The sequence below is a fragment of the Triplophysa rosa genome, unplaced genomic scaffold, assembly GCF_024868665.1.
Source record: "Triplophysa rosa unplaced genomic scaffold, Trosa_1v2 scaffold254_ERROPOS399912, whole genome shotgun sequence".
Lineage (NCBI taxonomy): Eukaryota > Metazoa > Chordata > Actinopteri > Cypriniformes > Nemacheilidae > Triplophysa > Triplophysa rosa.
Window position 1 is genome coordinate 173,128 of NW_026634273.1, and position 15,414 is coordinate 188,541.

Below are 15,414 nucleotides of genomic sequence, written 5' to 3' on the forward strand. Positions count from 1 at the left end.
CCAAGGGGGGAGGTCACAGGTTCACCAACAGGGGTATGATGTATTTTCCGTAGAGTGGAAAATACATCATACGGGGCCACCCGAAATAGGGCAGTCACCACGTATGGAGGACTAGCTCAGGTGTAGGGGTTCACCTGTACCATGGATTACTCTACCAATAATAAACTTGGTAATCGGGCCACTCCGCCCGGCTCATTACCAGAAAAGTGCTTAGTGATCGATGGAATGCTTAAATTTCATCCTGTAGTGGGAAGTAGGGAAGGTGCTTAAACAGGCATAGGCCCAGCCAGCTGCCGATATTTCCAGTTGGTACTGTGCAAGACACGGCCTGACACTGGTTCCACGCAAAGATTGTACAACCTCATAAAAGTGTTGGGCGTGGCCCAAGGGGTGTCTGTAGCAGGTGTCTGCCAGAGAGGCCCGCTGTGCCAGTGCCCACAACAAGGCTACACCCTGGGTGGACTGAGCTCTCACTGCGAGTGGGCACGGGAGATCTTGGGGTCAGTATGCCTAGTGATGGCATCCACGATCCAGTGCACCAGTCTCTGTTTGGAGACAGCCCGCCTTCTGCTGTCCTCCAAAGCAGACAAAGAGCTGCTCAGAGCTCCTGAAGCTCTGTGTGCGGCTCAAGTAGAGGTGCAGGGCACATACTGGACACAGCAAAGTTGAGGTAGTTCCTTCCTCCCCAGGAGGGAAAACCTGCAGGTTCATCACCTGTTCCTGGAAGGGAATAGTGGGAACTTTACCCTCAACAAGTTGATGATGAGCAGCAATAGCGGCTACATACACCTTGAGGGAAGAAGGGGAGGTTGTTCTTGAGTCTGGAAGTTCCACAGGTCTGGCCTCGGGTGGCACACCGTGCCCTTCCCCTGCAAAAGAAGGTGCTTCGTCAGGGGAATCGGCCATGGGGGACGTCTGGTTCCCTGTCTAAAGTGCTTCAGACAGTTCAACACCGACTGGAAGTGCTCATTGGTCATGCGTGCTGTCATGGAGACCACTTCCATATTGAGATAAGATATACTCTGTGCCAGGGAGAGCTTGCTCTTGTCCCAATTGACCTGAAGGCTCAACCGGTCTAGGTGCTGGAGCATGAGGTCCCTGTGCATGCACAAAAGATCTAGCGGGTGTGCCAAGAAGCCGGTCGTTATCAATTCGAGTTGAGAATATGTACGGCCTGCACTCTGAGCGGAGCTAGGAACGTCCTCACTAGCCAACAGAGCCTCTCCAGTTGGCTGCGGTCTGAGGGAACAGGTGCGCACTGTGATGGGATGCTCGGCCTGAAGCACGTCGACATATTCCTTAGCTGTCCCGCTGTTGAGGGAAGTCAGGGCGACGGTGCTCATTTCCCAGAAACATACAGAGAATGAGGCGTTCCATGACTCTGTGAGCTCCTCACAGGTATTATTTGTATGAGGCAGAGACTGGCATGCGGATGCCATTCACTAAGTTCATTGGCATGTGATCAGAGTTGATAGGTTCTCAAGTTCAAACCCCATTATGTCTCAACACAACGCAGAGAGATCGGCAGAAATGGAACCGCTGAGACATTTCTCAAAATATCTTCTTTTGTGTTCCACAGAAAAAAAGATTCATATACAGGTGTTAAATGACATGATGGTAAAGAAATGATACCATAATTTTGGGGTAAACACTACCCTATAGATTAATCATGTTTAATTTCATTGTCATTTTCACACTTGAATTACCTGCTGTAGTTGAGGCATCAGTTGCTGAAGTATCTGTTGATGTTGTGATGTCAGTTGTAGGTGAGGTGGGATTTTCTGAAGTGCTGCTGTCTGTTGTAGCTGATACACCTGTTGTTGTGGCAGTGTCTGAATGTGAAGCAGAATGTGTTGTGTTAAGAAAATGTTATTAAGAATCTTCTGTGGTTGTGATATCAGTTTAAAAAAAGGTATGGATTAAAATAAAGGCTTACATTAAAATAAAGGCTTACAGTTGCAGTGCAGTTTTTTAAACAGTTTTATCTGATTGTCATATCAACACCTGAATTACCTGCTGTAGTTGAGGGATCCGCTGTAGTTGAGACAGGATCTGTTGTGGCTAAAGTATCTGATGATGATGTGATGTCAGTTGTAGGTGAGGTGGGACTTTCTGAAGTGCTGCTGTCTGTTGTAGCTGATACATCCATTGTTGTGGCAGTATCTGAATGTGAAGTAGGATGTGTTGTGTTAAAATAATTGTTATTGAGAGGAATCTACTGTAGCTGTGACATCAGTCATAGAATAAAGCAGTGGTTCTCAACCAGGGGTGTCTGCAGGTGGGGCTCGACGGTTCCCCGAAACCTCAACATTTGGAACTCGATCACAAATGCACGGAGGAACGCGATTACAAATTGACGGAGGGCAATGTTCCATCTGAAGCTGCGCGCATGAGCGGCCGTGCAGACTCATTGTAGGTCCTGCACAGTCAAATTTTAGGCTGCGCACAAAAGCTTAAAATCTACAAAGTACGCAAACATCCACTCAGGCAGCAGCAGCATTACCTCGACATCATCTTAAGAAACAGGTAGATCATATAAGTATGTTTGTCTTTCAGACTGTAATTTCAGAATATGCACCAGTCCCACTCTCTCCCGATGAGTTCAGAGTGTGCGTGAAGGGAGTGGCGTGTAAATAAAGTGCCTTTTCATATATTTCTGAACTTGGACAGTTGTTTAAAGCTGTTGACAGTTATTAAAGATGTAAAGTGCTACTTTCAACAGGCAAATGACACCACACCGCGTCTGTATTAAAAACTGCAAATAAACTCTCACTCTTGTTAAAATCAATGAAAAAAGCACCGTTCTCGTAATGTGGCAGATTAATCCTTCTGGAATAATGTCCAAAACACTACAATTTTGTAATGGTTTTAATGCAAAAAGCTAATGGTTCCCAGTGGTATTTTAATAAAAACCATTAATTTCTGTGATGGTTTCTTTTGGGTTTCTTTTGTTTTTATCAGCAGGGTTGTTACATTTATAATATGATCTCTTGAGATCAATCTGTCATATACAGGTATTTTTTGCTTCTTTATATATAGTTTATATATATATAAACTTTATCCAACATATTTTACATATTACCTTATCTATCCTCAATGTACAGTATGGGGAGGGGGCGCCAGTTCTTTTAAATGGGTTTACAGGGAGGCGCGAGCATGAAAAGGTTGAGAACCACTGGATTAATGCATAGATTCATTGGGATGCAAAAATCTGTAAAAAAAACAATCTGACTGATCTGTATTAAGCAATTTCTCAAGTTAAACTGTTTTTAAACACCCGAATTACCTGCTGTAGTTGAGGGATCAGCTGTAGTTGAGACAGGATCTGTTGTAGCTGAAGTATCTGTTGATGTTGTGATGTCAGTTGCAGGTGAGGTGGGATTTTCTGAAGTGCTGCTGTCTGTTGTAGCTGATACATCTGTTGTTGTGGCAGTATCTGAATGTGAAGTAGGATGTGTTGTGTTAAAACAATTGTTATCGAGAGGAATCTGCTTTAGCTGTGACATCAGTCATAGAATAAAGCAGTGGTTCCCCTTCAGTCGGTCTCTCGACGTTGTGTTGAGAGACAGACTGGGGTTTGATCTTGAAAACCTATCATCTCCAAGAGGAATTTTAAAATGCCAATGGGCTTGGCGAATGGCACACACACGCCAGTCTCCACCCCGTACATATGGGTATAAAAGGAAGATGGCGGCGGTCATTCATTCATCCTTTGTTCTTCGGAACCTGCGTGGCATATGTTTATCAAGCTATTTATCTTCGAGATTCTTCAAATCTGCTGGATTTATGACGCAGAGCAGCGGACTTCTCCCTTCTGAGCGTGGTTAAAAGTCACTCACCGCCCCTGTGCCATTTTTCCCGGAGGTGCATGAGGAGCTCACTAAGTCCTGGAATGCACCGTTCTCTTCCCTGGATGGTGGGGCAACCCAAGGCTACGTCGACATCCCCCAGGTGGAGCGTGCAGTCACAGTGCACCTGTGCCTGCAGACAGCTGCCACCTGGAGGGGTCGACCAAGGCTTCCGGTCCAAGGCCCGCCTTCTGGATGCGCCCATCTCACAAGCTGGGCTGTTTGGTGACACAGCAGTTCTCCGCGGTCCAGAAGCAGGCTGAGGCGATTAAACAGATCCTGCCGCACCGCGACGTGACCACCTATCGGTCGTTACAGCCCCGAGCGCAGCCGCTTCCCAGCAGCCCCGCACCCCCGCGGCGGCTCCTCTGGTTCCAGGGCCATCCCAGAAGACGGCCCACCCGAGACGCAGACCCTCGTGGAGAAAGGCATCTGTCCCCCGTCAGCAGGCCGCTAAGAGGGCCTCTAAGCGGCCCTGATGGGAAGAACCCGGGGAAGACAACATTGGGCCCGACCCCGGCCTTACCAATGCCGGGTGGGAGAGGGACGCTGCCTGCTGCGTTCCCATCAAGTCCTTTTCAGGGCCCGGTGCCCACATTCTCACAAAGAGAGAGTTTTTCCCTGGGTTTTCTTCCTCCACAGCACTCTCGACTCGACGGTGTCTGGAACGGACCGAGCTGTCGGCCGCAACCTACACCGGAAGTTGCATCAGTCAGTGACAACAAGCAGGTAAGTCAACAGAGCCGTCAACCTCCCCGGGGTTCTGCCCTGTGCGAGGTGACCACTCTGTCAGCCACCGAACCAGCCTCCCACAGCACAGTGAAGCAGATCGTCCCTCTGGTTCCGCTGTCACGGTTCTTGGGCACTTGGCAAGAGCGCACCAGCCCGTCACGCTGGCTAGAGAGGATGATCCGTCTCGGTTATGCAATCCAGTTCGCCAGGCGCCCGCCCAAGTTAATTCCCCCGTGCTTCGGGACGAGGTTGCCTCCCTTCTGGCGAAAGGTGCGATCGAACCCGTCCTTCCAACAGAGATGTCTTCCGGGTTTTACATCCTGTACTTCATAGTGCCCAAAAAAGGTGGGGGGCTGCGCCCCATTCTGGATCTGTGCCTCCTGAACAAGCACCTACACAAGCTGCCATTCAGGATGTTGACGGAGAAGCGCATCTTGGGCTCAGTTTGTCACCAAGATTGGTTCGTGGAAATCGACCTGAAGGACAAGTACCTTCACTTCTCCATCCTCCCTCGACACTGACCATTCCTGCGGTTCGCGTTTGAGGGAAGAGAGTATCAGTACAAGGTCCTGCCCTTCGGTCTGGCCCTGTCTCCGTGGGTTTTTACCAAACTCGTGGAGGCTGCCTTAGCGCCCCTCAGGGAGTAAGGCGTGCAGATACTCAACTATCTCGATGACTGGCTTATCTTGGCACACTCGCGCGATGTATTGTGTACGCACAGGGACCTCGTGCTTCGGCACCTAGAACGTCTGGGCCTACGGGTCAACTGGGAAAAGAACAAGCTCTCCCCAGCGCAGAGCTCCTCTTATCTTGGTATGGAACTAGACTCTGTCCTTATGTCGGCACGTCTCACCAACGAGCGTGCGCAGTCGGTGCTGAACTGTCTGAAATTGATCAGACGGACTCCAACGGTTCTGCTGAAACATTTTCAGAGGCTCCTGGGGCACATGGCGTCCTCGACAGGGGTAATCCCTCTCAGGTTCATGCACATGTGGCCGCTTCAGCACAGGCTTCTGAGTCGGGTTCCCTGGACAGCGTGGCACACCGGCACCAGGCGAATTACGGTAATGCCTCAGTGTCTGCGCACCCTCAACCACTGGTCAGATCTGGCCTTTCTCCGAGCGGGAGTCCTGCTTCGGCAGGTTTTGAGGTGCGTCTTGGTGATGACAGATGCCTCCCTGCAGGGGTGGGGTGCAGTGTGTAATGGGCACGCAGTATAGGGGCAGTGGACGGGTCCCCGACTGCGATGGCATATCAACTGCCTAGAGTTGTTGGCTGTCCTTTTGGCACTAAGGAGGCTCCGGCCCCTCATGCAGGACAAACACGTGCTGGTCTGGTCGGACAGCACGGTTGCCGTGGCGTACATCAATCATCAAGGCGGCATACGCTCACGGCAGATGTCATGACTCTCCCGGTGCCTCCTCCTGTGGAGTCAGCAGGTGACCATGTCCCTGCGAGCCACCTTCATCCCGGGCGACCTGAACCAGACAGTCGATGCACTCTCTCGTCAGGGGACGCCCCGCAGAGAATGGCGACTCCATCCCGGCGCAGTCCGGCTCATATGGGAGCAGTTCGGCCAGGCGCAGATGGACCTGTTTGCCTCCCCGGACTCCACCCATTGCCTGCTTTGGTACTCCCTGACTGAGGGTCCCCTCGGCATGGATGCCTTAGCACACAACTGGCTGCAGGACAAGTGGTAGTACGCCTTCCCCCCAGTGAGCCTCCTTGCACAGGTCCAGGGAAGAGGGACATCAAGTGTTGTTAGTTGTGCCTTACTAGCCCAATCAGACTTGGTTCTCAGACCTGGTGGCTCTGACGACAGCCCCCCTGGCCGATTCCCCTGACGAAGGACCTTCTGTCGCAGGGGAAGGGCAGAGTCTGGCACCCCAGGCCAGGCCTCTGGAATCTCCATGTCTGGCCCATGGACGGGACGAGGAGACCTTGAGTGGCTTGCCGCCGGCGGTCAGAGAGACCGTCCTGCAGGCTAGAGCCCCCACCACTAGGCGTTTATACGCTTATAAGTGGCGCCTCTTCTCGTCCTGGTGTTCTTGCCACGGGGAGAACCCATGGAGTTGCTCGATCCGGTCAGTTTTGACCTTCCTACAGCGGAGACTAGAGAGTAATCTCTCCCCATCCACGTTGAAAGTGTATGTAGCCGCTATTGCCACTCATCACGATCTCGTGGAAGGTAAGTCTCTCAGCCAACATGACCTGGTCACCAGGTTCCTTAGGGGCGCGAGAAGGGTGAATCCACCTCGACCACGCTCCGTACCCTCTTGGGACCTTAATGTGGTCTTGCAGGGCCTTGGTACGGCCCCTTTCGAGCCCCTCAAAGATGCCAGTCTTCCTCATCTGGCGATGAAGACCGCTCTCTTGCTGGCACTCACTTCTATCAAGAGGGTGGGGGACCTCCAGGCATTCTCCGTGTCCCATGGGTGCCTAGAATTCGGGCCCGGTAATTCTCACGTTATCCTGAGACACCAGCCCAGTTACATGCCCAAGGTTCCCACCACTCCCTTCCGGGACCAGGTGGTGAACCTGCAGGCGCTCCCCTCTGGGGAGGAACACCCAACCTCCAACATGTTGTTTCCAGTACGCGCACTGCACCTCTACTTGGACCGCACACAGAGCCTTAGAAGCTCTGAGCAGCTCTTTGTTTGTTATGGGGGACAGCACCAGGGGAGGGCTGTCTCTAAATAGAGATTGGCGCACTGGATTGTGGATGCCATCACTTTGGCATACCAGTCCCAAGATCGCCCGTGCCCACTAACAGTGAGAGCCCACTCCACTCGGGGTATGGCCTCCTTGTGTGCACTGGCTCAGGGTGCCTCTCTGGCAGACATTTGATACCCTGCAGGTTGGGCTACGCCCAGTACCTTCGCGGGGTTTTACTACCCCCTTAGGGCGAAGTACAGGCATTCCATCCATCACTAAGCCTATTGGCATTTTTGGTAAACAGACCGGGCAGAGCGGTCTGTTGAAACTAAGTCCAGTACTGGTAGAGTCGCCCCTGCTCAGGTGGACCCCTATACTAGGACTATTGCCCCATACGTAGTGACTCCCCTGCAGGGTCGTCCCGTATGTTGAATTCCTCACTCCTGGTTCCCCTGTTGGTGAATCTGTGACCTCCCCTCCGGTGGTTATCCCACCTGGGTTCTGTCCCCTCTACTCGGGCTGGCACATTTTTTTTCACGTTGTTCTCCCCACTGGTGAGACCATATTGGTGTCTCCACGTGTAACCTCCCTTAGTGGTAGGATGTGGTCTCCGTAACACACTCTTCAAGAGGAGAGCAGTGTTTCCCCAGTGTTACGGCTCCAGACGATGCCTCGCTACTAGAGACGAACGCCACCATCCGTGATGACCGTCAGTACAGGCTTCTCAGTATGACTACTACTGATCCCACTGGAAGATTACGTCTCGCAGTATCGCTCACTTGTGATTCGCTAGTCCAGGCAGTGTCGCTCCGCTTGAGGTCGTGATACGACTCAGCGCCGTGGCATGTAAAGATAGGTCCCCAGTCTGTCTCTCAACACAACGTCGAGAGACCGACTGAAGGGGAACATCTCGGTTACGACTGTCTTCATGCCACAACGCTTCGCCAACCCGCTGCAGCGACCAGGAGATACCTCTCAGGTTCCTCAGCCCAGAGGGTGAATGAATGACCGCTGCCATCTTCCTCTTATACCCATATGTACGGGGCGGAGACTGGTGTGCGTGTGCCATTCGCCATGCACATTGGCATTTTAAAATTCCTCTCGGAGATGATAGGTTCTCAAGATCAAACCCCAGTCTGTCTCTCAACAAAACGTCTCGTTCCCTCCATCAGGGAACGGAGGTTACAGTCATAACCAAGACGTTCTCAACCAGGGGGGCTCTGCAGGTGGGGCGAAACCTCAACCTTTGGAACTCGATCGCGAATGCACGGAGGAATGCGATTACAAATTGACGGAGGGCAAAGCTGCGCGCATGAGCGGCTGCGCAGACTCATTTTAGGTCCTGCGCAGTGAAATTTTAGGTTGCGCACAAAAGCTTAAAATCCACAAAGTACGCAAACATCCACTCAGCAGCATTACAATATTTTAAGAAACAGGAAGATCATATAAGTACGTTTGTCTTTCAGACTGTAATTTCAGAACAAGCGCAAGTCCCACTGTCTCCCGATGAGTTCAGAGTGCGCGTGAAGGGAGTGGCGTGCAAATAAAGTGCCTTTTCATAGATTTCTGAACTTGGACGGCTGTTTAAAGCTGTTAACAGTTATTAAAGATGTAAAGCTCTACTTTCAACAGGCAAATGACACCACACCGCGTCTGTATTAGAACTGCAAATAAGCTCTCGCTCGTGTTAAAATAAATGAAAAAAGCACCGTTCTCGTGATTTGGCAGATTAATCCTTCTGGAATAATGCCCTAAACAGTACAACACAACAAACACTTTGTAATGGTTTCAATGCAAAAAGCTAATGGTTCCCAGTGGTATTTTAATGAAAACGTCTTGGTTACAGATGTGACCTCAGTTCCCTGATGGAGGGAACAAGACGTTGTGTCGAGCCGACGGATGGGGTTCGCTCTTGAGAACCTATCAACTTCTGACTAGTTTAGAAAAGGCCAATGAAATTGGCAAATGAAATTTGCATGCCGGACTCCACCCCCGGATAACTGGGTATAAAAGGGAGACGGCGTGCTGCATTCATTCACCTTTTTTGGTCTGAGGAGCCTGAGAGCATCCCTGACTGCTGTGGTGGGCAGCCAGCGTTGTGGCAAGAAGGACACAACGTCTCGTTCCCTCCATCAGGGAACTGAGGTTACATCCGTAACCAAGACGTTCCCTTTCTGTCGGTCTCGACGTTGTGTCGAGCCGACAGATGGGGTTCCAATGGAAAACACCACAGTGCTGTGCCGCATCACAATCTCTGGCGGAGCGATTTTGACTGGCCTGGGCAAGTCAGACGTGAGAGCTATCGCAAAATTGTAGCAGGTCCTTCGTCAGGGGGATCGGCCAGGGGGGAGTTGTTGTCAATAGCATTAGCTCCGAGAACCAAGTCCGGTTGGGCCAGTACGGCGCAACTAGTAACACTTGATGCTCCTCTTTCCTGACCTTGCACAGGGTCTGTGCAATGAGGCTCACTGGGGGGAAGGCATACTTCCGTTTGTCCCGCGGCCAGCTGTGCGCTAGAGCATCCGTGCCGAGGGGGGCCTCCGACAGGGAGCATCATAGCGTATAATGGGTGGTGTCCCATTATAATGGGTGGTGTCCAGGGGGTGAACAGGTTACCTGAGCCTGCCCGAACTGTACCCAAATGAGCTGGACTGTGCGGGGGTGGAGACGCCACTCTCCACGAGGCGTCAACTGACGAGAGAGCACGTCGGCTGTCTGGTTCAGGTCGCATGGGATATGTGTGGCTCGCAGGGAGCTGATCACCTGCTGACTCCACAGGAGGAGGCGTCGGGCGAGTCGTGTTAACTGCCTTGTGCGAATGCCACCCTGTGGTTGATATACGCTATGGAAGTTGTGCTGTCTGACCGGCCCAGCACGTGCTTGTCCTGCACGAGAGGTTGTAGGCAGACTCTAGGCAGTTGATATGGCAGCGCAGGCAGGGGCCCGTCCATCGCCCCGACAATGTGTGCCCGTGCACACCGCACCCCAACCCTGCAGGGAGGTGTCTGTCGTCACCACAACACACCTCGTAACCTGTCCGAGAGGGACCCCTGTCCGTAACAAGGTCATTGAAGACCAAGGGGTTAGGGTGCTTCGGCAGAGAGGCGTAACCATGCGCCTGCTGCCGGTGTGCCATGCTCTCCAGGGAACTCGACTCTGTAGCCAGTGTTGGAGCGGTCTCATGTGCATCAACCCGAGGGGTATCACCCCTGCCGAGGATAGCATGTCTCAGGATCCTCTGAAATTGTTTCAGGGGGACCGCTGATCAGGCAGTTCAACACTGACTGAGCGCGTTCTGTAGTCAGACGCGCTGCCATGGAGACAGAGTTGAGTTCCGTACCGAGAAAGAGGATGCTCTGCACAGGGGAGAGCTTGCTCTTTTCTCGGTTGACCTGTGGTCCCAATCGATCTAGGTGCCGGAGCACTAGGTCCCTGTTTGTACACAACAGATCTCGCGAGTGTGCCAAGATGAGCCAGTCATCGAGATAGTTTAGTACCCGCACACCTCTCTCCCCGAGGGGAGTGAGGGCGGCTTCCATGATCTTCGTGAAGAATCGTGGGGACAGGGACAGACCGAAAGGGAGGACTCTGTACTGATATGCCCGCCCTCGAAGTGAGACATGAAAGTAAGCGTCCTTCAGGTCGATTGCCATGAACCAATCTTGACATCTGATAGACGCCAGGTTGCGCCTCTGCGTGAGCATCCTGAATGGCAGCTTGAGTAGGTGCCTGTTCAGGGTACGCAGATATAGCAACTCCCGCCTGCTTTGGGGACAATTAAGTACGTGTGAAACATTGTGAAACCCGTTGAACATCTCGGCTAGAGAGACGAGCACGATCGCTTCCTTCGACAGAGGGGTGGCGACCCTGGCCCGAAGCACGGGAGCATCCTTGCCTCTGACTGACGTTGAGAGGATGCCACGAAACTTGAGCGGGCATCTGGCGAGTTGGATCGAATAGCCGAGAAGGATCGTATCCCGTAGCCACCGTGACGGTTTGGGAAGCTCTTGTCAGGCTGCCAGGGACCGAGACAGGGGCCAGGGGTACGATCTGCTTCTGGCAGTGCGGACCCCTCGCCGTAGGGAGCCCCCGGGGAGGAGATCGGCTCTGCTGACTTACCTGCCTAGCACAACACACTGTCGATTGTGAGTGCTGAGGGCTGCTGATTATCCTCGACATTGGGTCTCGCCGTGACGCAACGTTGAGTTGCCAAACACCGTCGTGTAGAGGGTGAGAGCGGCTGTGATAATACCCAGACGATGATGTAGCACAACGCACCATCGATTGAGTGCTTAGGATGCTGATTATCCTCGACATTGGGTCTCGCCGTGATGCAACATCGAGTTGCCGAACACCGTCGTGTAGAGGGTGAGAGTGGCTGTGATAAACACCCAGAGAGAGAGGAAACTCTTGAGAGAGTGGGCTGTTGGGATGGGGCAGGAACCGTCCCGGATCGACCACCCAGCGATGGAATGGCTGGGGTCGGGCCCGATGGTATTCTTGATCTCCCTGGGGTCTTCCCATGAGGGACGCTTTTGCTTTCGCTGCGGCTGCTGACGGGGCGATGGTCTCCTCTTCGATGTCTCTTCCGAGGGGGCCGCCTGAGTGGGGGACGCCAGAAGGCGTCGAAGAGGACCAGGGCTGCTGGGAAGCAGACGGTGCATGGGACTCGACGGCCGAACAGCCCCCTCCCCCTTGCGAGATGGGTGCATCGAGAAGGCGGACATTCTCGGCGTTACTCATCTGTGCAAGGTTCAGCCAGATGTGTCTCTCATGGACAACAAGTGTGGACATCGCCCGACCCAGGGCCAGTGCGGTCACCTTGGTCGCCCGTAGAGCGAGGTCGGTGGCGACGCAGAGTTCCTGCATAAGCGCTGGGTGGGTCTTACCCTTGGGGAGCTCTCTCAATGCCTTGGCCTGGCAGGATGGCCATAGCGTGGAGAGTGGAGGCAGCTTGGCCCGCAGCAATGTAAGCTCTCGACAACAGAGATGCCGAAACCCTACATGCTTGTTTGACGTGGACTTGCCGAAAAGGGGGCGTTCCAGGTCTTACTAAGTTCCTCATGGACTTCCGGTAAACACGGCACTGGGGGCGGGTGGTGCTTGGAGCCGCGCTCAAGCCCGAGGCACCATGTATCCAGCCGCGAGCGCTTGGAGAGGCAGTGCGGGCACTGCAACCCAACGTTCACGGCGGCCGGGGAAATCATGGCTGACATTTCAACGTCCGCTTCTTCTGGGCTCGAACCCCCGAGGGAGGGAGCCTCGAGGAATCGTCGGAGTCGGATGGCAGTACGTCACCCCTCGATGCTGCAAGGGACATCTCATCATCACGCACCTTTTCCGAATACGTGGTTGAGGAACAAGACGGTGGGACCGTCTCCTGGGGAACGGTCAGACGAGCGAGACGAGGTGCGAACGGTCCGTGAGCCAGTGGCTGGCGGATTAACGCTCACAGTAATCCTCATATCACCCTCGCTGCTTTCCGTAGCGGACAGCAGGGCCGCAGCCACTGCCGTCATGGAACGGGGAGCGGACGAGGTGGTGGCTGAGTCCCGTGGGAACACAGCCACCCGTGAACGCAACGTCTGAATCGTCAACCGCCCGCAGTGTGGGCAGGACGTATCCAAAACGTCTGCCCCAGCGTGCTGGAAGCAGACTTCGTGTCCATCCCCCTCCTCGATGAGTGTGTTGCACCCACGAGAACAGCGGGACATGCCCGTTGGAGAAATTTGCTCTTTTTAGAGAGAAAACTCGAACACTTCTGGCACTGCCGAGACGCCCAGGGGAAGTTGCCGCAGGAAGAGACAGTCCGCTGCACCACGTCATAAGATTCCAGCAGTAATTTGGCGTAGAGTTTGAAGTCTCAAAGTCGATTATGTGTGAAGGCTCCGAAGAACAAAAGGTGAACGAATGCAGCACGCCGTCTCCCTTTAAAACCCGGATATCCGGGGGCGGAGTCCGGCATGCAAATTACATTCGCCAATTTCAATGGCCTTATCTAAACTAGTCAGAAGTTGATAGGTTCTCAAGAGACTGATCTGTATTAAGCAATTTCTAAAGTTAAACTGTTTTTTAACACTTGAATTACCTGCTGTAGTTGAGGGATCAGCTGTAGTTGAGACGGGATCTGTTGTAGCTGAAATATCTGTTGATGTTGTGATGTCAGTTGCAGGTGAGGTGGGATTTTCTGAAGTTCTGCTGTCTGTTGTAGCTGATACATCTGTTGTTGTGGCAGTATCTGAATGTGAAGCAGAATGTGTTGTGTTAATAAAATGTTATTAAGAATCTGCTGTGGTTGTGACATGAATCACAGATTAAAGAAAGTGAATAAAGCATGGATTGAAATATTGGAAAGTCATATTTGTATTTCAGAGTTGTTTTTGCTAGTTTTATCTGATTGTCATGTCAACACCTGAATTACCTGCTGTAGTTGAGGGATCAGCTGTAGTTGAGACAGGATATGTTGTAGCAGAAGTATCTGTTGATGTTATGATGTCAGTCGTACGTGAGGTGGGACTTTCTGAAGTGCTGCTGTCTGTTGTAACTGATACATCTGTTGGAGTGAAATAGGTGAAATAGGATGTGTTGTATTAAAAACACTTTAAGATAACTGCTGTGGTTGTGACATAAGTCAGAAAAAATATGGACTGGAATATATAAAAAGCTTATGAGTATGGAATAGTTTCTTAAAGGGATAGGTTACCCAACAATTAAAACTCTTTAATCATTTATTCACCCTCATGTCATTCCCTGTATGACTTTTAATCTTCTGTAGAACACAAAAGAAGATCATTTGAAGAACATTAGTAACCAAACAACAATGGCCCTCATTGAATTCCATTGTATGGACACAAAACCACTGAGACATTTCTCAAAATATCTTTGTGTTTTACACAAGAAAGAGTCATATACTGTACAGGCTTCAAACAACATGAGGGTGAATTCATTATGACAAAAATTGGCATTGTTTTTGGGTGAACTATCGCTTTAAATCAAACTGTTTTCATTTGTAAAGTTCCTGAATTACCTGCTGTAGTTGAGGGATCAGATGTAGTTGAGACAGGATCTGTTGTAGCTGAAGTATCTGTTGATGTTGTGACTTCAGTTGCAGGTGAGGTGGGATTTTCTGAAGTACTGCTGTCTGTTGTAGCTGATACATCTGTTGTTGTGGCAGTGTCTGAATGTGAAGTATGATGTGTTGTGTTAAGAAAATAATTGTTAACAGGGATCTGCTTTGGTTGTGACATGAATCACAGATTAAAGAAAGTGAATAAAGCATTGATTGAAATATTGGAAAGTCATAATTGTAGTTCAGAGTTGTTTTTGTTTGTTTTATCTGATTGTCATGTCAACACGTGAATTACCTGCTGTAGTTGAGCGATCAGCTGTAGTTGAGACAGAATCAGTTGTAGCTGAAGTATCTGTTGATGTTGTGATGTCAGCTGCAGGTGAGGTGGGATTTTCTGAAGTACTGCTGTCTGTTGTATCTGATACATCTGTTGTTGTGGCAGTATCTGAATGTGAAGTAGGATGTGTTGTGTTAAAATAATTGTTATTGAGAGGAATCTACTTTAGCTGTGACATCAGTCATAGAATAAAGCAGTAGAATTAATCCTTCTGAAATCCTTCTGGCCCACCAGGACCACTCCAGGTCACAAGAGTGTATGGAGTGCGGGCGAGACGGTAGCCTTCTCGCGCCCCTTAGGAACCTAATGACCAGGTCGTGCTGTCCCAGAGACTTTCCAGCAACTGGGTCGTGATGAGCGGCATTGGAGGCTACATAAACTTTCACTGTGGAAGGGGAGAGGTTACTCTCCAGTCTCTCTTGAGGAAAGGACAGCACATTCCTGATTGAGCAACTCGGCGGGTCTTCTCTTTGAGAAGAGCACCAGGACGAGAAGAGGCGCCACTTATAGGTGTATAGCCGCCTAGTGGCCGGGGCCCTAGCCTGAGTGATGGCCTCAACCACCGCAGGGGGTGGGCCACTCAGGATCTCCTCGTCCCGTCCAGACATGGAAGTTCCAGAGGTCTGGCTTGCCATAACGTGCCCTTCCCCTGGGAAAGCAGGTCCTTCGTCAGGGGGATCGGCCAGGGGGAAGTTGTTGTCAAGAGCATTCGCTCCGAGAACCAAGTTATGTCTTCCAAGTTGGGCTAGTATGGCGCAACTAGTAACACTTGA

The 15,414-nt window shown here is 51.5% G+C and overlaps 1 long non-coding RNA gene across 1 annotated transcript; it reads right to left on the reverse strand.

The window, feature by feature from the left end:
* Positions 1-3,313: 3,313 nt before the first annotated feature.
* LOC130550196 (uncharacterized) lies at positions 3,314-14,668 on the reverse strand. Its single transcript, XR_008962363.1, has 5 exons — positions 14,600-14,668; positions 14,263-14,412; positions 13,657-13,788; positions 13,324-13,473; positions 3,314-3,436 (listed from the first exon to the last, which is right to left on the reverse strand). It is a non-coding gene; the product is annotated as an uncharacterized LOC130550196 (long non-coding RNA).
* Positions 14,669-15,414: the final 746 nt, after the last annotated feature.